This window comes from Oncorhynchus mykiss, chromosome 6 (genome assembly GCF_013265735.2).
Source record: "Oncorhynchus mykiss isolate Arlee chromosome 6, USDA_OmykA_1.1, whole genome shotgun sequence".
In the NCBI taxonomy this organism is placed as follows: domain Eukaryota; kingdom Metazoa; phylum Chordata; class Actinopteri; order Salmoniformes; family Salmonidae; genus Oncorhynchus; species Oncorhynchus mykiss.
Genome location: NC_048570.1, coordinates 6,531,305 through 6,552,441, shown reverse-complemented (window position 1 = coordinate 6,552,441; position 21,137 = coordinate 6,531,305). Strand labels below are relative to the sequence as shown.

Below are 21,137 nucleotides of genomic sequence, written 5' to 3'. Positions count from 1 at the left end.
AACCTACAGGGGCGGTAGATCTCCAGGAAGAGGGTTGGACTGACAACCCACAGGGGCGGTAGATCTCCAGGAAGAGGGTTGGACTGACAACCCACAGGGGCGGTAGATCTCCAGGAAGAGGGTTGGACAGCCCTCATATAAGGGATGTAAAACTCTGTTGGTGTCTGTAACATACTCCCTCCATTTCTCTTAGCGTCACCAATTCTTTGGTATCTCTGTTACAAGCTAAGGGATAGAATGCTGTCATCCATGCCTCAGGTTTTATTTCAGACGGGTGTGATAGAATTATTCAGTTTCCTACCATCTTGGATTGAAAGGGCTGAGAGGATTCATCCTCTTGGATTGTTCTAAAACAAGAGGTAAACTAGATGGGTCATTTATGGCAATACCTCAAACCACTTTTACCCCTGTTGATATGATGCGTGATATGTGCCATTTTGTGTGTGTGTGTGTGTGTGTGCACGTGAACTGTACGCCAAGGTGTGTGTGCACTGTACTGTTCACACGTGTGATGTGTGTTTCTGTCGTTTTATTTTCTGCCTTTTAAACATGATGTCAAAACACTGTGTCCAGCAAGAACACAAGCAGTGTAACTTTCCCACCTATATCAGTATTACGGACCAATCAGCCTTCTGTCCATGGATATGAAATATATCCTGGCCTCACTTCTTCAAGGCATTATCAGTGTTAAAAATGTCTGGATCGGGGATTTGGTTTTGAGGGTGAAATCCAAGATGGCCGCACTTCAGTTTTTTTTTGAGTCAGTGAGAGCGTACCGTGAGGGTTCGAGAAAGAGAGTTGGTTAAACCTCTTTAAAGAACTTTTGTGCCAAATGCAATTAGTCTTTGCATCTCTTTTTGTTTCTTGTCTCGTTGAATCAGCACAAGATGTGTGAATCAGATGTGTGAATTAGCAGTGTAGTCATTCATTATCAGTGTTCCTGTGTGGTTTGTTTTTGGAGGAGTGTGTCTCTCTGTAGATGCGGTGGTTGTCAGGTTGTAACAGTTCTCTATTTGTAGTGCCTTCACTAGGTATCTCTACTCACTTACAGGGCTAACACTAGCTGATTCTTTTAATCAGGACAAAGAGAGTAGAGGGGGGGAAATCATGTCGCTTTCTACCTTTTTTGATGTCTCCAAACTAACTCCTCACTCACAAACAGATGTTGAAATGAATTTAAAAGCAAAAAAAAAATAAGTGTTTTATTGGAGTAGAGCTATGTGTATCTAACCAACCTTTGGCTGTTTAACGTGTACACACACACACATAGTTCCGTAAGTCTCTGGACTTCGTTAGACAGTGTTTCCACTTCCTGTTTACTACCACAGCTTTATAATCTTTATCGTCCTCATACTCATACCTATAACCACTTGATGTCATTTAAACCTTTTCAAAACTATTTTGAGTGTTTTTACCACTTTAGGCCTCTACTGTCGTCGTCCTTGTTGAACCGTGTATTAAAACAACATTTTCTAAATCAACTTCGATGTCTGGTTGGTTCTTTGCTTCGGGTAAATGGACCCAGTTGAACTGTAGCAGATTCTTCTGTGTTACTAATAAACTAGAACAAGTCCACTACTCTCCTATACTTAATCATATGTTGTTTGACAGGGATCATGTGTAAATTATTTTTTGGGGTGTAGTTGATTGCACCAGATTGGAGACATCGGTGAAAAGGTAGAAGTCGGAGGTAGACCTTTTGAGAAGTGAAACTACTGTCCTTTTGAGTCTCTACTGTTTTCCCTCTGCCACACAGCTGTTGGTGTTTTAAGAGACACACACACACACACACACACACACACACACACACACCCCTGCTTTCCTGAAATCAAAACAGTTTCCCTGCCAAATGAAAGACAGTCCCGTTTAAGCCAATCAGGCGTAAGAGGTGAAAGGGAAAGTCCAGAACAAACTCCATTCCTTCAGTAAAAGGAGGGAACTTTATTCCATTTGACTTTCAGTTGAGTTTGTTTCAAAGAAAGACGCTGGAAATGGGGCCCTTTTCCACCTCATCAGCTTTAACTCACTCAGCTGTTCTCCAGTAGACTACTAACAACGCATTTATCTTATTGATTAGGTTAATTAATTAAGTTGATGCATATGTAACATAACTTTAGACCGTCCCCTCGCCGGGCGCGAACCAGGGACCCTCTGCACACATCATCAACAGTCGAAGCATCGTACCCTTGCAGGGCAAGGGGAACAACTACTTCAAGGTCTCAAAGCGAGTGACTGTCACCGATTGAAACGCTATTTAGCGCGCACCACTGCTAACTAGCTAGCCATTTCACATCGGTTACACATATACAATATTGATCTAAAAGTCCTTGTACTTTTATCCAGGAGACAGACTTCTGACAAAAACACAATACATTAGACTTGTTTATGGTTGGTATTTGTGATTAGCATGTGATGCAGCTTCCGTGGAGCTGTAACCTGAATACTGTAGATTTGACAAGTATCCTTTGAATGTTTTACAATATAAAAACATACAAACGACAGCATACAGATGCACAGAAACATTCACGTCACCCCTGCCCATTCCCCCATCTCCAGCGCCCGCATCACTCTCAGCCACATGTCCTCAAACTGCACGGTTTGGTTTCTCTCTGTCGCCCACGCACTTTCAACATTTAGATAAAGCATTTGAACTTTTCATTTGTGTAAAAAAATTGAGCATTTTTTTTTAGGTAGATGTTTTTTCAAGATGATTGACCAGAAAAGTCCAACCCAAATGTATCGGCCCGTATCGGTAACACATTTCTATCCGGCCCGCGCTATGATTTGGGTCGTCAATTCATTTTGGCATGCTTCCATACAGCCGGTGGTTGGCGGAGCTGAGGATGTTCCGCTGCGCTACAAGTCACAGCGAGCAATGCCAATGTGCTGCACGCCAAACGGTAGTGCATTGCCACACACACACACACACACACACACTAGCCAGCCACTGCGCTGTATCATATCATCACTAATGGCACTGACCGAATCTTCTACCGGACCGAAGTTTTAACTTGTAGGCTAAATGTCCGTGCCAAGTTACGATTCCAACGAATCGTTGGAGTAGCCTACAGAAAACGTCATCATGGTTGTCAAAAAGTTATAAGATAAAGGGTTCACACGCAGGTAGGTTTACTTTACTACTAAAGGACGATGGGACACACAAGCGAGTATAAATTAGTCAACAGTTGAGTATGAAATTACAGCCTGATGCAGCTCGCGTCGGTGAATTCAACATCAATCAGCTGCTTTCGTGTGTGTTGTTTACCTGGCGCAGTAGAGGGGAAAGTGTACAGACACAGTCCTAGCTTGGCTATTAACATGTTGCAGTCTGGCTTCGGTTTTTAAAGATTGACAATGAATAACCAAAATACAAAACCTGCAACATTTTGAGCAGTAGCCTAGGCTGGCACCTCAACTACGGCAACATTTTGAACAGTAGCCTAGGCTGGCACCTCAACTACGGCAACATTTTGAGCAGTAGCCTAGGCTGGCACCTCAACTACAATACATTTTGAACAGTAGCCTAGGCTGGCACCCCAACTACAATACATTTTGAACAGTAGCCTAGGCTGGCAACTCAACTACAATACATTTTGAACAGTAGCCTAGGCTGGCACCTCAACTACAATACATTTTGAGCAGTAGCCTAGGCTGGCACCTCAACTACAATACATTTTGAGCAGTAGCCTAGGCTGGCACCTCAACTACGGCAACATTTTGAGCAGTAGCCTAGGCTGGCACCCCAACTACAATACATTTTGAGCAGTAGCCTAGGCTGGCACCTCAACTACGGCAACATTTTGAGCAGTAGCCTAGGCTGGCACCCCAACTACAATACATTTTGAGCAGTAGCCTAGGCTGGCACCTCAACTACAATACATTTTGAGCAGTAGCCTAGGCTGGCACCTCAACTACGGCAACATTTTGAGCAGTAGCCTAGGCCGGCACCCCAACTACAATACATTTTGAACAGTAGCCTAGGCTGGCACCTCAACTACAATACATTTTGAGCAGTAGCCTAGGCTGGCACCTCAACTACGGCAACATTTTGAGCAGTAGCCTAGGCTGGCACCTCAACTACGGCAACATTTTGAGCAGTAGCCTAGGCTGGCACCTCAACTACGGCAACATTTTGAGCAGTAGCCTAGGCTGGCACCTCAACTACGGCAACATTTTGAGCAGTAGCCTAGGCTGGCACCTCAACTACGGCAACATTTTGAACAGTAGCCTAGGCTGGCACCTCAACTACGGCAACATTTTGAGCAGTAGCCTAGGCTGGCACCTCAACTACGGCAACATTTTGAGCAGTAGCCTAGGCTGGCACCTCAACTACGGCAACATTTTGAGCAGTAGCCTAGGCTGGCACCTCAACTACGGCAACATTTTGAGCAGTAGCCTAGGCTGGCACCTCAACTACGGCAACATTTTGAGCAGTAGCCTAGGCTGGCACCCCAACTACAATACATTTTAAGTGCACAACACCAAACAATGTTGCGTTCAATCGTACCAGTGATCCCCACAGTGCAAAAAAAATATATAACCATATTTTAAGTTTAAATGTTCCAATAACCTAGCAACGTTTTTGTTACTTGGAGTCATTAAATACTATTTGATTAGGGTCGCAGCATATTATGGACATCTGAAAGCATAGCGGTAAAGGCTGGACAAATATTATTGATATCTTATTTTAATATGTCAAAAAAATGCTATATACAGCAGTCAGTGTATATTTATAAAGTGACATATTTTCATCTAATAGAACAATGGCCAGTTTGGATCGCAGTTGTATCCACGTTATACATAATAACATACTGGGCTATGTCTGGCCTGCGAATTCGTTTTTTTTCTCTCAATATATGGCCCTTGCGCTAATTGAGTTTTACACCCCTGGTCCAACCGGGTCGAGTATCTCACTGCACCCTCATATGTCATGTCTTGAAATATGCGTTGAAGACGGATTAAAAGGACATTTACAATGTCATACATTGCCAACTTTTTAACTCTGCCGATAACTTTTGGACTTTATAGCATTCCAATTTATTTATTTTACTAGGCAAGTCAGTTAAGAACAAATTCTTATTTTCAATGACGGTCTAGGAACAGTGGGTTTAACTGCCTTGTTCAGGGGCAGAACGACAGATTTGTACCTTGTCAGCTCGGTGGTTTGAACTTGCAACCTTGCGGTTACTAGTCCAACGCTCTAACCACTAGGCCACCCTACTATGCCTAGAAGGCATAGCTTATTGAGTTATTGTTAGTTTTACACGTTTATTTATATATTTTTTTACCTTTTATTTAACGAGGCAAGTCAGTTAAGAACAAATTCTTATTTACAATGGACGGCCTACACCAGACGACGATGTTGTAGGTATTCCACTAGACACTCTAATGTACTTGTCCTCTTGCTCAGTTGTGCACCGGGGCCTCCCACTAGTCATTCTATTCTGGTTAGGGCCAGTTTGCGCTGTTCTTGAAGGGAGTAGTACGAGATCTTCAGTTTCTTGGCAATTTCTCGCATGGAATAACCTTCATTTTTCAGAACCAGAATAGACTGACGAGTTTCAGAAGAAAGTTATTTGTTTCTGGCCATTTTGAGCCTGTAATCGAACCCACAAATGCTGATGCTCCAGATATTCAACTAGTCTAAAGAAGGCCAGTTTTATTGCTACTTTAATCAGGACAACAGTTTTCAGCTGTGCTAACAAAATGGCAAAAGGCTTTTCTAATGATCAATTAGACTTTTAAAATGATAAACTTGGATTAACTAACACAACGTGCCATTGGAACACAGGAGTGATGGTTGCTGATAATGGGCCTCTGTACACCTATGTAGATATTCCATTTTAAAAAATCTGCCGTTTCCAGCTACAATAGTCATTTACATCATTAACAATGTCTACACTGTATTTCTGATCAATTTGATGTTATTTTAATGGATTTTAAAAAAACAGTTTCTTTCAAAAACAAGGACATTTCTAAGTGACCCCAAACTTTTGAACGGCAGTGTAAGTATTCAGACCCTTTACTCAGTACTTAGTTGAAGCAACTTTGGCAGCGATTACAGCCTTAAGTCTTCTTTGGTATCACGCTACAAGCTTGGCACACCTGTATTTGGAGAGTTTCACCCATTCTTCTCTGCAGATCCTCTCGAGCTCTCTCAGGCTATTTTCAGGTCTCTCCACAGATGTTCTATTGGGTCTGAATACTGATGTAAATGTGACATTATGAATACATTTACTAAAAAATTAAAATACTTAAACCTCTTCACTTTGTCATTATGTAGTATTGTGTGTAGATTGAAGAGGAAAGAAAGTAATTGATTCAATTTTATGTGGAAAAAGTCAAGGGGTCTAAATACTTCCCGAACTAACAGAGGGTTCAAAACATTACGGACACCTGCTAGTTCCATGACATAGACTCACCAGGTGAATCCAGGTGAAGATTATGATCCCATATTGATGTCACTTGTTAAATCCACTTCAATCAGCGTAGAGGAAGGGAAGGAGACGGGGTTAAAGAGGATTTTTAAGCCTCTAGACAATTGAGACACGGATTGTGTTAAAGGGTGAATGGGTGTACGGTAGTAGGTGCCAGGCGCACCGGTTTGTGTCGAGAACTGGGCGATGATGCTGTCTTTTTCACGCTCAACAGTTTCCCGTATCAAGTATGGTCCACCACCCAAAGGACATTCAGCCGACTCGACACAACTGTGGGAAGCATTGGAGTCAACGTAGGCCAGCACCCCCCCCCCCCCCCGTTGAACTCTTTAGACACTTGTCATTTTGAGATATATTCTTTGGTTGTCAAAATTGTCCACAAGAAATGTAAACGGACATTTGTGTAAATACTATTATACACTGCTCAAAAAAAATAAAGGGAACACTTAAACAACACAATGTAACTCCAAGTCAATCATACTTCTTCTGTATATGAATATTTCATTCATTCAGATCTAGGATGTGTTATTTTAGTGTTCCCTTTATTTTTTTGAGCAGTGTATTTTCTTCTGTATTGTTTACGTTTTCTATCAAGTTAATAAAGAAATGGCGTTAACTGTGAATGTGTTCTATTTTTCCTCTGTTCAACTAGCAAACCAAATGTCACCACAGTATAATGAGTCAATATTGACGCAAAATGCAGAGTGGGATGACTTCTTGATGTCTTCTTGAGAATAACCAAAAGGAGGAATACATTAAACACATTTGGAAATCATGATCAGTCTTGGTAACAACTATAACTTCATGTAACATGCAATAAAAACTTTATAAACAGATGCTTCACAAAAAAATGACAACAATATATTACATATATTACATTGGGGCGGCAGGGTAGCCTAGTGGTTAGAGCGTTGGAATAGTAACCGGAAGGTTGCAAGTTCAAATCCCCGAGCTGACATGGTACAAATCTGTCGTTCTGCCCCTGAACAGGCAGTTAACCCATTGTTCCTGGTCCATCATTGAAAATAAGAATTTGTTCTTAACTGACTTGCCTGGTTAAATAAAGGTTAAAAAATAAAGCATGTTTATTATTATTTAATTTTTTTACACCACGTAAGTGTTTGTGGTGAAAATAAACATACTGCGAATATACATTACCAGTCCAAAGTTTGGACATGTCACGCCCTGACCATAGTTTGCGTTGTATGTTTCTATGTTTTGTTTGGTCAGGGTGTGATCTGAGTGGGCAATCTATGTTACATGTCTAGTTTGTCTATTTCTATGTTTGGGCCTGATATGGTTCTCAATCAGAGGCAGGTGTTCGTCATTGTCTCTGATTGGGAGCCATATTTAGGTAGCCTGTTTGGTGTTGGGTTTTGTGGGTGATTGTTTCCTGTCTTTGTTACACCAGATAGGGCTGTTTTCGGTTTTTTGCACGGTTCTTGTTTTTTTTTGGGTTCATTTATCATCTTCATTAAAGATGTATAAAAAATAACCACGCTGCGTTTTGGTCCGCCTCGCCTTCAACAGAATAATCCCGTGACAGGACATATTAACATACTGATTCAAGGGTTTTTCTTTATTTGTACTATTTTCTACATTTTACTATTTTCTAGATTCTTCAAAGTAGCCACCCTTAGCCTTGATGACAGTTTTCCAAACTCGTGACATTCTCTCAACCAACTTCATGTGGTAGGCACCTGGAATGCATTTCAATGAACAGATATGCTTTGTTAAAAGTTAATTTGAGCCAATCAGTTGTGTTGTGACAAGGTAGAGGTTGTATACAGAAGATAGGCCTGTTTGGTAAAAGACCAAGTCCATATTATGGCAAGAACAGCTCAAATAAGCAAAGAGAAATGACAGTCCATTATTACGTTAAGACATGAAGGTCAGTCAATCCAGAACATTTCAAGAACTTTTAAAGATTCTTCAAGTGCAGTCGCAATAACCATCAAGCGCTATGATGAAACTGTCTCTCATGAGGACCGCCACAGGAAAGGAAGACCCAGAGTTACCTCTGCTGTGATGAAACTGTCTCTCATGAGGACCGCCACAGGAAAGGAAGACCCAGAGCTACTTCTGCTGCAGAGGATAAGTTAATTAGAGTTAACTGCACCTCAGATTGCAGCCCAAATAAATGCTTCACAGAGTTCAAGTAACAGACACATCTCAACATCAACTGTTCAGAGGGGACTGCTTGAATCAGGCCTTCATGGTCGAATTGCTGCAAAGATAACACTACACTACTAACGGACACCAATAAGAAGAAGAGACTTGCTTGGGCCAAGAAACACGAGAAATGGACATTAGAAATGGACATTAGACAAGGGGAAATCTGTCCTTTGGTCTGATGAGTCCAAATTTGAGATTTTTGGTTCCAACCGCTGTGTCTTTGTGAGGCGTAGAGTAGGTAAACTCATTCATATATGGTTTCCACCGTGAAGCATGGAGGAGGAGGTGTGATGGTGTGGGGATGCTTTGCTGGTGACACTGTCTGTGATTTATTTAGTATTCAAGGCACACTTAACCAGCATGGCTACCACAGCATTCTGCAGCGAAACGCCATCCTATCTGGTTTGCACTTTGTGGGACTATCATTTCTTTTTCAACAGGGCAATGACCCAACCCACTTCCAGGCTGTGTGAGGGCTATTTGACCAAGAAGGAGAGTGATGGATTGCTACATCAGATGACTTGTCCTCCACAATCACCTGACCTCAACCCAATTTAGATGGTTTGGGATGAATTGGACCGCAGAGTGAAGGAAAAGCAGCCAACAAGTGCTCAGCATATGTGGGAACTCCTTCAAGCATTCCAGGTGATGCTGGTTGAGAGAATGCCAAGAGTGTGCAAAGCTGTCATCAAGACAAAGGGTGGCTACTTTAAAGAATCTCAAATATAAAATATATTTTGATTTGTTGAACACTTTTTTGCTTACCCCATGATACCATGTGTGTTATTCCATAGTTCTGATGTCTTCACTATTACTCTACAATGTAGAAAGTAGTAAAAAATAAAGACAAACCCTTGAATGAGTAGGTGTGTCCAAACTTTTGACTGGTGCTGTCACGGTCGTCGAGGCGAGATGGATCGGAGGACCAAAATGCGGCGTGGTATGTGTTCATCATTAATTTTAATAAAGTTAATACTGAACACTAAAACCATATACAAAAACAATAAACGAAATAACAACCGTGAAGCTAATGCGAACTGCGCTGAAACAAGCCATCAACATAGACAATCACTAATGACAGACAACTAATGACACCTGCCTCTGATTGAGAACCATACTAGGCCGAAACATAGAAATCCCCAAATCATAGAAAAACAAACATAGACTGCCCACCCCAACTCACGCCCTGACCATACTAAATAACGACAAAACAAAGGAAATAAAGGTCAGAACGTGACTGGTGCTGTATATATTTAAAGAAATATGGGTATTTTCTTTGTATTGTTTGTGCAATGTCCGTTAGGACTCGGTTGATAATAAATATGAAACATGTAGCATAACAGTAGATGGGGACAGAAGGTGAAAAAACATATTGAATTCTGATGTCCATCAGTGACGTATGCAGAAATTGCTGTGTAAAAGTGACTGGGCCAACATTTTCTAACAAAACATATCCCGACCTAATTCAGTGAAAATTTAACACATAACATATAAATGTGACCAAGAATAACCACACATTTCCTCTGAACCGTTAGTGGCCTATTGACAAGTAAAAGTAGCACAAAATACACAAGTTACAACAACTTGTAACGCCACTCACAAAAAAAACAGGCTGATGATCCCAGTCTAAACCAACAGAATGAAATACATCATAGACACAGCGCATGAGGTTCATGTTTGGGGAACTCCGCCCCAGAGGAACAGTCTTTAGGAGGATACGGGAAAACATTGTATAAACACTTTTCATGAAATTATGCGACATTTGACATGTAACGGAGACATGATCAGAATCTTTCATAGCCCACTACAAAAAGGACGCCTACACGGCTGACACTGACAAACTGAAATCAATAGAAATGACTTTGTCTTGAATACAACCATTTAATTATTAGATTTGGAAATGGGAGACCACACACTGTAGGCCTATTGTACAACATGACGTCCTGCACTGAAGGGGGAAATTACTGTTTCAAACATTCCAGGGGAACTGACTCATCCGATGAACTCCGCTGTGCCAAGAAATTCATCCTGGTGTTTCCTATTAATGGAAACAAATTACAGTGTTGTTGGAAAGTACTCAGACCCCTTGACCGTTGGAAAGTACTCAGACCCCTTGACCGTTGGAAAGTACTCAGACCCCTTGACCTTTGGAAAGTACTCAGACCCCTTGACCGTTGGAAAGTACTCAGACCCCTTGACCTTTGGAAAGTATTCAGACCCCTTGACCGTTGGAAAGTACTCAGACCCCTTGACCGTTGGAAAGTACTCAGACCCCTTGACCTTTGGAAAGTATTCAGACCCCTTGACCTTTGGAAAGTATTCAGACCCCTTGACCTTTGGAAAGTACTCAGACCCCTTGACCGTTGGAAAGTACTCAGACCCCTTGACCGTTGGAAAGTACTCAGACCCCTTGACCTTTGGAAAGTATTCAGACCCCTTGACCTTTGGAAAGTATTCAGACCCCTTGACCTTTGGAAAGTATTCAGACCCCTTGACCGTTGGAAAGTACTCAGACCCCTTGACCGTTGGAAAGTACTCAGACCCCTTGACCGTTGGAAAGTACTCAGACCCCTTGACCGTTGGAAAGTACTCAGACCCCTTGACCGTTGGAAAGTACTCAGACCCCTTGACCTTTGGAAAGTATTCAGACCCCTTGACCTTTGGAAAGTATTCAGACCCCTTGACCTTTGGAAAGTATTCAGACCCCTTGACCTTTGGAAAGTATTCAGACCCCTTGACCTTTGGAAAGTATTCAGACCCCTTGACCGTTGGAAAGTATTCAGACCCCTTGACCTTTGGAAAGTATTCAGACCCCTTGACCGTTGGAAAGTATTCAGACCCCTTGACCTTTGGAAAGTATTCAGACCCCTTGACCTTTGGAAAGTATTCAGACCCCTTGACCTTTGGAAAGTATTCAGACCCCTTGACCTTTGGAAAGTATTCAGACCCCTTGACCGTTGGAAAGTATTCAGACCCCTTGACCTTTGGAAAGTATTCAGACCCCTTGACCTTTGGAAAGTATTCAGACCCCTTGACCTTTTTGCACATTTTACTACGTTACAGCTTTATTCTAAAATGTATAACTTAAAAAAATACAAAATTCTCAGCAATCTACACACAATACCACATAATGGCAAAGCGAAAACGGTATTTTAGATATGTTTGCAGAAAAACATAAAAAAACGTTAAATACCTTATTTACATAAGTATTCAGACTCTTTGCTATTAGACTTGAAATTGAGCTCAGGTGCATCCTGTTTTCGATTGATCATCATTGAGATGTTTCTACAACTTGATTTGTGTCCACTTGTGGTAAATTCAATTGATTGGACATGATTTGGAAAGACACACACCTGTGTACAGTTGAAGTCGGAAGTTTACATACACTTCTGTTGGAGTCATTAAAACTTGCTTTTCAACCACTCCACACATTTCTTGTTAACCAAATTATAGTTTGGTCAGTTAGGACATCTACTTTGTGCATGACAAGTCATTTGTCCAACAATTGTTTACAGACAGATGATTTCACTTATAATTCACTGTATCACAATTCTAGTGGGTCAGAAGTTTATATAAACTAAGTTGACTGTGCCTTTAAACAGCTTGGAAGATTCCAGAAAATGATGTCATGGCTTTAGAAGCTTCTGATAGGCTAATGGACATAATTTGAGTCAATTGGATGTGTACCTGTGGATGTATTTTAAGGTCTACCTTCAGACTCAGTGCCTCTTTGCTTGACGTCATGGGAAAATCAAATGAAATCAGCCAAGACTTCAGAAAAAGAATTGTAGACCTCCACAAGTCTGGTTCATCCTTGGGAGCAATTTCCAAATGCCTGAAGGTACCACATTCATCTGTACAAGCAATAGTACTGTAATGGGTGTGTGTTGGTAGCAGGGAAGTCAGATGCAGGAGAATCAAACTTGGTATAAACTGAGTTGTTTAATCAGTGCTTCACAAAACTCCTAAACCAAAATAATTAAAAAGTGGGTACAAAACCCGTCGTGCACCAACACATAATACACAAACATACAATCAAACAATCTCCGACCAAGACATGAGGGGAAACAGAGGGTTAAATACACAACATGTAATTGATGGGATTGGAACCAGGTGTGAAGGAAGACAAAACCAATGGAAAATGAAAAATGGATCAGTGATGGCTAGAAGGTCGGTGACGTCGACCGCCGAACACCGCCCGAACAAGGAGAGGGACCGACTTCGGCGGAAGTTGTGACAAGTACACAAGTATAAACACCATGGGACCACACAGCTGTCATACCGCTTAGGAAGGAGACGCGTTCTGTCTCCTAGAGATGAACGTACATTGGTGCGAAAAGTGCAAATCAATCCCAGAACAACAGCAAAGGACCTTGTGAAGATGCTGGAGGAAACAGGTACAAAAGTATCTATATCCACAGTAAAACGAGTCCTATATCTACATAACCTAAAAGGCCCTCAGCAAGGAAGAAGCCACTGCTCCAAAACTGCCATAAAAAAAGCTAGACTACGGTTTGCAACTGCACATGGGGACAAAGATTGTACTTTTTGGAAAAATGTCCTCTGGTCTGATGAAACAAAAACAGAACTGTTTGGCCATAATGACCATTGTTATGTTTGGAGGAAAAAGGGGGAGGCTTGCAAGCCGAAGAACACCATTCCAACCGTGAAGCACGGGGGTGGCAGCATCATGTTGTGGGGGTGCTTTGCTACAGGAGGGACTGGTGCACTTCACAAAATAGATGGCATCATGAGGAGAGAAAATTATGTGGATACAGTGCCTTGCGAAAGTATTCGGCCCCCTTGAACTTTGCGACCTTTTGCCACATTTCAGGCTTCAAACAAAGATATAAAACTGTATTTTTTTGTGAAGAATCAACAACAAGTGGGACACAATCATGAAGTGGAACGACATTTATTGGATATTTCAAACTTTTTTAACATTTCAAAAACTGAAAAATTGGGCGTGCAAAATTATTCAGCCCCCTTAAGTTAATACTTTGTAGCGCCACCTTTTGCTGCGATTACAGCTGTAAGTCGCTTGGGGTATGTCTCTATCAGTTTTGCACATCGAGAGACTGAATTTTTTTCCCATTCCTCCTTGCAAAACAGCTCGAGCTCAGTGAGGTTGGATGGAGAGCATTTGTGAACAGCAGTTTTCAGTTCTTTCCACAGATTCTCGATTGGATTCAGGTCTGGACTTTGACTTGGCCATTCTAACACCTGGATATGTTTATTTTTGAACCATTCCATTGTAGATTTTGCTTTATGTTTTGGATCATTGTCTTGTTGGAAGACAAATCTCCGTCCCAGTCTCAGGTCTTTTGCAGACTCCATCAGGTTTTCTTCCAGAATGGTCCTGTATTTGGCTCCATCCATCTCCCCATCAATTTGATCCATCTTCCCTGTCCCTGCTGAAGAAAAGCAGGCCCAAACCATGATGCTGCCACCACCATGTTTGACAGTGGGGTTAGAGGGACGGCCAGGTCTTGGTAGATTTGCAGTGGTCTGATACTCCTTCCATTTCAATATTATCGCTTGCACAGTGCTCCTTGGGATGTTTAAAGCTTGGGAAATCTTTTTGTATCCAAATCCGGATTTAAACTTCTTCACAACAGTATCTCGGACCTGCCTGGTGTGTTCCTTGTTCTTCATGATGCTCTCTGCGCTTTTAACGGACCTCTGAGACTATCACAGTGCAGGTGCATTTATACGGAGACTTGATTACACACAGGTGGATTGTATTTATCATCATTAGACATTTAGGTCAACATTGGATCATTCAGAGATCATCACTGAACTTCTGGAGAGAGTTTGCTGCACTGAAAGTAAAGGGGCTGAATAATTTTGCACGCCCAATTTTTCAGTTTTTGATTTGTTAAAAAAGTTTGAAATATCCAATAAATGTCGTTCCACTTCATGATTGTGTCCCACTTGTTGTTGATTCTTCACAAAAAAATACAGTTTTATATCTTTATGTTTGAAGCCTGAAATGTGGCAAAAGGTCGCAAAGTTCAAGGGGGCCGAATACTTTCGCAAGGCACTGTATATTGAAGCAACATCTCAAGACATCAGGAAGTTAAAGCTTGGTCGCAAATGGGTCTTCCAAATGGACAATGACCTCAAGCGTACTTCCAAAGTTGTGGAAAAATGTCTTAAGGACAACAAAGTCAAGGTATTGGAGTGGCCATCACAAAGCCCTGACCTCAATCCTATAGAAAATGTGTGGGCAGAACTGAAAAAGCTTGTGCGAGCAAGGAAGCCTACAAACCTAACTCAGTTACACCAGCTCTGTCAGGAGGAATGGGCCAAAATTCACCCAATTTATTGTGGAAAGCTTGTGGAAGGCTACCTGAAACGTTTCACCCAAGTTAAAGAATTTAAAGGCAATGCTACCAAATACTAATTGAGTGTACGTAAACATTTGACCCACTGGGAATGTGATGAAAGAAATAAAAGCTGAAATACTCCTATTCGGACATTTCACATTCTTAAAATAAAGTGGTGATCCTAACTGTCCTAAAACAGGGATTTTTTACTTGGATTATATGTCAGGAATTGTGAAAAACTGAGTTGTAATGTATTTGGCTAAGGTGTATGTAAACTTCCAACTTCAACTGTATATAAGGTCCCACAGATGACAGTGCATGTCAGAGCAAAAACCAAGCCATGGGGTTGAAGGAATTGTCCGTAGAGCTCCAACACAGGATTGTGTTGAGGCACAGATCTGGGGAAGGGTACAAAAAAATGTCTGCAACATTGAAGGTCCCGAAGAACACAGTGGCCTCCATCATTCTTAAATGGAAAAAGTTTGGAACCACCAAGACTCTTCCTAGAGCTAGCCACCCGGCCAAACTGAGAAATCGAGGGAGAAGGTACTTGGTCAGGGAGGTGACCAAGAAACCGATGGTCACTCTGACAGAGCTCCCCAGTTCCTCTGTGGAGATGGGTGAATATTCCAGGAGACAACCATGCCAAGCGTCACGTCTGGAGGAAACCTGACACCACCCCTACGGTGAAGCATGTTGGTGGCAGCATCATGCTGTGTGGATCTTTTTTAGCGGCAGGGACTGGGAGACTAGTCAGGATCGAGGCAAAGATGAACGGTGTGAAGTACAGCGAGATCCTTAATGAAAAGCTGCTCCAGAGCACTCCGGACCTCAGACTGGGGCGAAGGTTCACCTTGCAACAGGAAAACGACCCTAAGCACACAGCCAAGGCAACAAAGAAGTGGCTTCGGGACAAGTATCTGAATGTCCTTTAGTGGCCCAGCAAGAGCCCGGACTTGAACACAATCGAATATCTCTGGACAGACCTGAAAATAGCTGTGCAGCGACGCTCCCAATCCAACCTGACAGAGCTTGAGAGGATCAGCAGAGAAGAATGGGAGAAACTCCCCAAATACAGGTGTGCCAAGCTTGTGGCGTCATACCCAAGACGACTCGAGGCTGTAATCGATGCCAAAGGTGCTTCAACAAAGTACTGAGTAAAGGGTCTGAATACTAATGTAAATGTGATATTTCCGGTTAAAAAAAAAACGGTTTTGTTGAGTTATTATGGGGTATTGTGTGTAGATTGATGAGGGAAAAAAACTAATTAATCAATTTTAGAATAAGGCTGTAACCTAACAAAGTGTGGAAAAAGTCAAGGGGTCTGCACTGTACACTACGCTTGTAATCAAATCAAATCAAATTTATTTATATAGCCCTTATATAGCCCTTCATACATCAGCTGATATCTCAAAGTGCTGTACAGAAACCCAGCCTAAAACCCCAAACAGCAAGCAATGCAGGTGTAGAAACACGGTGGCTAGGAAAAACTCCCTAGAAAGGCCAAAACCTAGGAAGAAACCTAGAGAGGAACCAGGCTATGTGGGGTGGCCAGTCCTCTTCTGGCTGTGCCGGGTGGAGATTATAACAGAACATGGCCAAGATGTTCAAATGTTCATAAATGAACATAACATAAACAAGTCTATATACGATGTGAGCAAATGAGGTGAGATAAAGGGAGGTAAAGGCAAAAAAAAGGCCATGGTGGCAAAGTAAATACAATATAGCAAGTAAAACACTGGAATGGTAGATTTGCAATGGAAGAATGTGCAAAATAGAAATAAAAATAATGGGGTGCAAAGGAGCAAAATAAATAAAGTATGTAAAATAAGGTATATCACAGTATGGCCTTAGAGATACGGATAAAAAATGAAATGCTGGGTCTCTGGAGGATACAAGGTCGTTACAAGGCCTTCATTAAGCCTTTATGAAAAGTTGTGATTCGTTTCAATTGAGACCCCAAAAGTATATCCCATTCCCAACAACACGTTTCCAAATGAAATACGTTGCTCAAGGCCAATTGATACGTGGACAATGACTGACGCGGGTCGTGACCCCACTATCCGAGGTTGTCTCACGTGATGTTGGGATATTTCCCGCATACCACATACTTGTACATGTACGAAACAGGAAACATATAAACACCCACTATTTGATATTTGATAATCATGAAAGGGTTTGTTCTACTTTCATTCATCTCGTCACTCTCTCTATGCCCAGATAAAACACACAATGTACTGTAATGATGAGGGTTACCCAGGGTTCCCCAGTGGTGGGGGGGGGGGGGGGGGGTTCCTTTCCTAGCTGCTATAAAATGCCTTCACACACTGTGTGCGCTTCATTTGTCCTTGGTATAAAAAAAAAGCCAGTAGTATTTCAGACCTCAGGATTTGATTTATCAACTGGTCAAAATGAAGGGATTGATTGTCGTCGTGGTTTTGGTGACACTGATGATTTCAACTGATGGTAAGACCAGTGCGATATGTTATACGATATGCTATACGATATGTTATATGATATGTTATGGGATATGTTATATGGTATGTTATATGGTATACAATATGTTATACGATATGTTATATGGTATGTTATATGGTATACAATATGTTATACGATATGTTATATGGTATGTTATATGGTATACAATATGTTATACGATATGTTATATGGTATGTTATATGGTATACAATATGTTATACGATATGTTATATGGTATGTTATATGGCGGCAGGGTAGCCAAGTGGTTAGAGCGTTGGACTAGTAACCGGAAGGTTGCAAGTTCAAATCCCCGAGCTGACAAGGTGATGTGTTTTAATAACCAACAATATTTCATATCATAATGTAATTGTTTTAATAATACACTATAGCAGTTGTATACAGTATGTATTCATCAAATAAATGAAATATATACACTTTTAGCTTCCTTGATGTGAATAGTGTCCATTTTCAGTGTTTCTGTTTTCTGTTTGCTCAATAACATTCACAAAACGCTAAAGTACTGTTTCTGAAACGTGCCATAGAGTGCATGCTAAAGTACTGTTTATGAAACGTGCCATAGAGTGCATGCTAAAGTACTGTTTATGAAACGTGCCATAGAGTGCATGCTAAAGTACTGTTTATGAAACGTACCATAGAGTGAATGCTAAAGTACTGTTTATGAAACGTGCCATAGAGTGCTCCTCGTTTTGTCTCCTGTTTCTCACAGCGTTCCTGATGCACAGCAGACAACGTTGCCTCTGTCTGAAAACACGGGACCGTGTGAATTCCAGTAACATAGTCCAATCCACCGTTCATCCGAGGAGTGCAATGTGTGACCATGTGGAGATAGTGTGAGTTTTTCTCATTTACACTCTACATATCTTATGCACGTACACTACCGTTCAAAAGTTTGGGGTCACTTAGAAATGTCCTTGTTTTTTTTTAAAGAAAATCACATTTTTTCGACCATTAAAATATCCTCAGAATTGATCAGAAATAGAGTGTAGTTATTGTTAACGTTGTAAATGACTATTGTAGCTGGAAATGGCAGATGGATCTGCTCCAGATACTCAACTAGTCTAAAGAAGGACAGTTTTATTGCTTCTTTAATCAGGACAACAGTTTTCAGCTGTGCTAACATAATTCCAAAAGGGTTTTCTAATGATCAATTATGCTTTTCAAATTATAAATCTGGATTAGCTAACACAACGTGCCATCGGAACACAGGGGTGATGGTTGCTGATAATGGGCCTCTGTACGCCTATGTAGATTTTCCATACAAAATCTGCCGTTTCCAGCTACAATAGTCATTAGTCTGATCAATAGTCATTTAGGAAATTAACAATGTCTAAGTGACCCCAAACTTTTGACCGGTAGTGTATATCCCACTTAAATTGCCTGTGATGTGCCACTATAATATGTATGCCAATATATGTCATTATGTAATTATGCAACATACAGTATGTGCCATTACACTGAGTACAATGTTTCTAGATTTCCTTGGCATATTAACTTATGATGTGGTACTTTTGTTCATATGTTATTATTATGTAAGTACTATTTTACCATGTAAGTAAACACCTGGCCATTTCTGTCATTAAAGTACTTTTCCTTAACAGGGTGCAGTTGAAAATACCATCAAAATATATCTGCCTGAATCCAGACTCTAAAATGGGCAAGAGAATACAGACTAAGTGGAACCTGAAGAACTGAGCCAAACATGATAACACAAACTATGTGATGATGATATAACTGACTGTACTGACCAAAAAGTACATGTAACTATGTTGTCTTTCTCTGCAGTTTCAGGTAACTTTACTTCTTCCACTGACAATGCAATTAGAAAGTGTATTTCAGAGCTACAGGGTAATGCACAAAGCTCGTAACAACATTCTAGAAAATCTCTGCTATGACAAGCCTGTAACAACATTCTAGAACATCTCTGCTATGACAAGGCTGTAACAACATTCTAGAACATCTCTGCTATGACAAGCCTGTAACAACATTCTAGAACATCTCTGCTATGACAAGCCTGTAACAACATTCTAGAACATCTCTGCTATGACAAGCCTGTAACATAATTCTAGAACATCTCTGCTATGACAAGCCTGTAACATAATTCTAGAACATCTCTGCTATGACAAGCCTGTAACAACATCCTAGAACATCTCTGCTATGACAAGCCTGTAACATCATTCTAGAACATTTCTGCTATGACAAGCCTGTAACAACATTCTAGAACATCTCTGCTATGACAAGCCTGTAACATCATTCTAGAGCATCTCTGCTATGACAAGCCTGTAACAACATTCTAGAACATCTCTGCTATGACAAGCCTGTAACAACATTCTAGAACATCTCTGCTATGACAAGCCTTTAACATCATTCTAGAACATCTCTGCTATGACAAGCCTGTAACAACATTCTAGAACATCTCTGCTATGACAAGCCTGTAACAACATTCTAGAACATCTCTGCTATGACAAGCCTGTAACATCATTCTAGAGCATCTCTGCTATGACAAGCCTGTAACAACATTCTAGAACATCTCTGCTATGACAAGCCTGTAACAACATTCTAGAACATCTCTGCTATGACAAGCCTGTAACAACATTCTAGAACATCTCTGCTATGACAAGCCTGTAACAACATTCTAGAACATCTCTGCTATGACAAGCCTGTAACAACATTCTAGAACATCTCTGCTATGACAAGCCTGTAACAACATTCTAGAACATCTCTGCTATGACAAGCCTGTAACATCATTCTAGAACATCTCTGCTATGACAAGCCTGTAACAACATTCTAGAACATCTCTGCTATGACAAGCCTGTAACAACATTCTAGAACATCTCTGCTATGACAAGCCTGTAACAACATTCTAGAACATGTAATGGGAATTGAAATGTTTGTGCTTTTCTTATAACTAATGTCTGTGTTCATGCAAGTGACTGACTGAACCAATTCTCACTATCAGTATCTGCAATTTGGCAGTACACCCAGACCTTGTTTTGAGAACGAAAGATATCTCAGTTTCAAGGTCTCAGCGCAGAGAGAAGAAGCCTTGTGAGGTATTGGTCTGTCACATGTTAAGAACCAGCATCTGTCATTCACATGAATGAAACAAAACGGTAATGATTCATTAAGTATGCTAAATCATGCACATATTATTTGTCTGTGTATAGCTGTATATAAGAAAACTGCTGGGACTGCCCCAGGAGAGCTCCTGATTGACATGTGTACTATGGTGCATTGATTTGGTTCGAACTTCTCCAGCTTGCTGTCAATAAACAATGATTAATATTAAGACTGACTTTGAGTGTCCCTGTGTAAGAATTTCCAGAACAAACATCTCCGGTAAGACCTGATGAATTAATATCTTTCAACAGATACTATAAGACTTCCTCCCTGTACAGGATTCAACAGAGGAACGGATCTCTAATTCAGATGCTCCGATGTGGAACAAACGGAATACGAAAGGCAGACACAACAATATAAAACCGGATTTGTTTGCAGCAGCCTTGCCTTAAAGGTCATAGGTTAGCTTTTGGGATCCGTTATTAGTTTAGACTAAGTCAATTATGTAAGGTATAATTAAATTGTTATTTCACAAGATTTTTTGGGTTGTTGAATTGTACATAAATGTATTTCTTGTTGGCTTGGTTTCCTTGTGTAGCATAAAGGAAGACCGTTATCACATGTAAAACCGTTGCCCCTA

General features: G+C 40.9%; 1 non-coding gene across 2 annotated transcripts; it reads left to right on the top strand.

Moving 5' to 3' along the window:
• Nucleotides 1–2,855: 2,855 nt before the first annotated feature.
• Nucleotides 2,856–20,726, top strand: LOC110525185. Of its 2 annotated transcripts, none has more exons than XR_002473718.2 (3): nucleotides 2,856–3,123; nucleotides 18,147–18,270; nucleotides 19,039–20,726. It is a non-coding gene; the product is annotated as an uncharacterized LOC110525185 (transcript). The 2 variants fall into 2 exon arrangements; XR_005051996.1 differs by lacking the exon at nucleotides 2,856–3,123 and adding an exon at nucleotides 17,275–17,407.
• The last annotated feature ends 411 nt before the right edge of the window (nucleotides 20,727–21,137 follow it).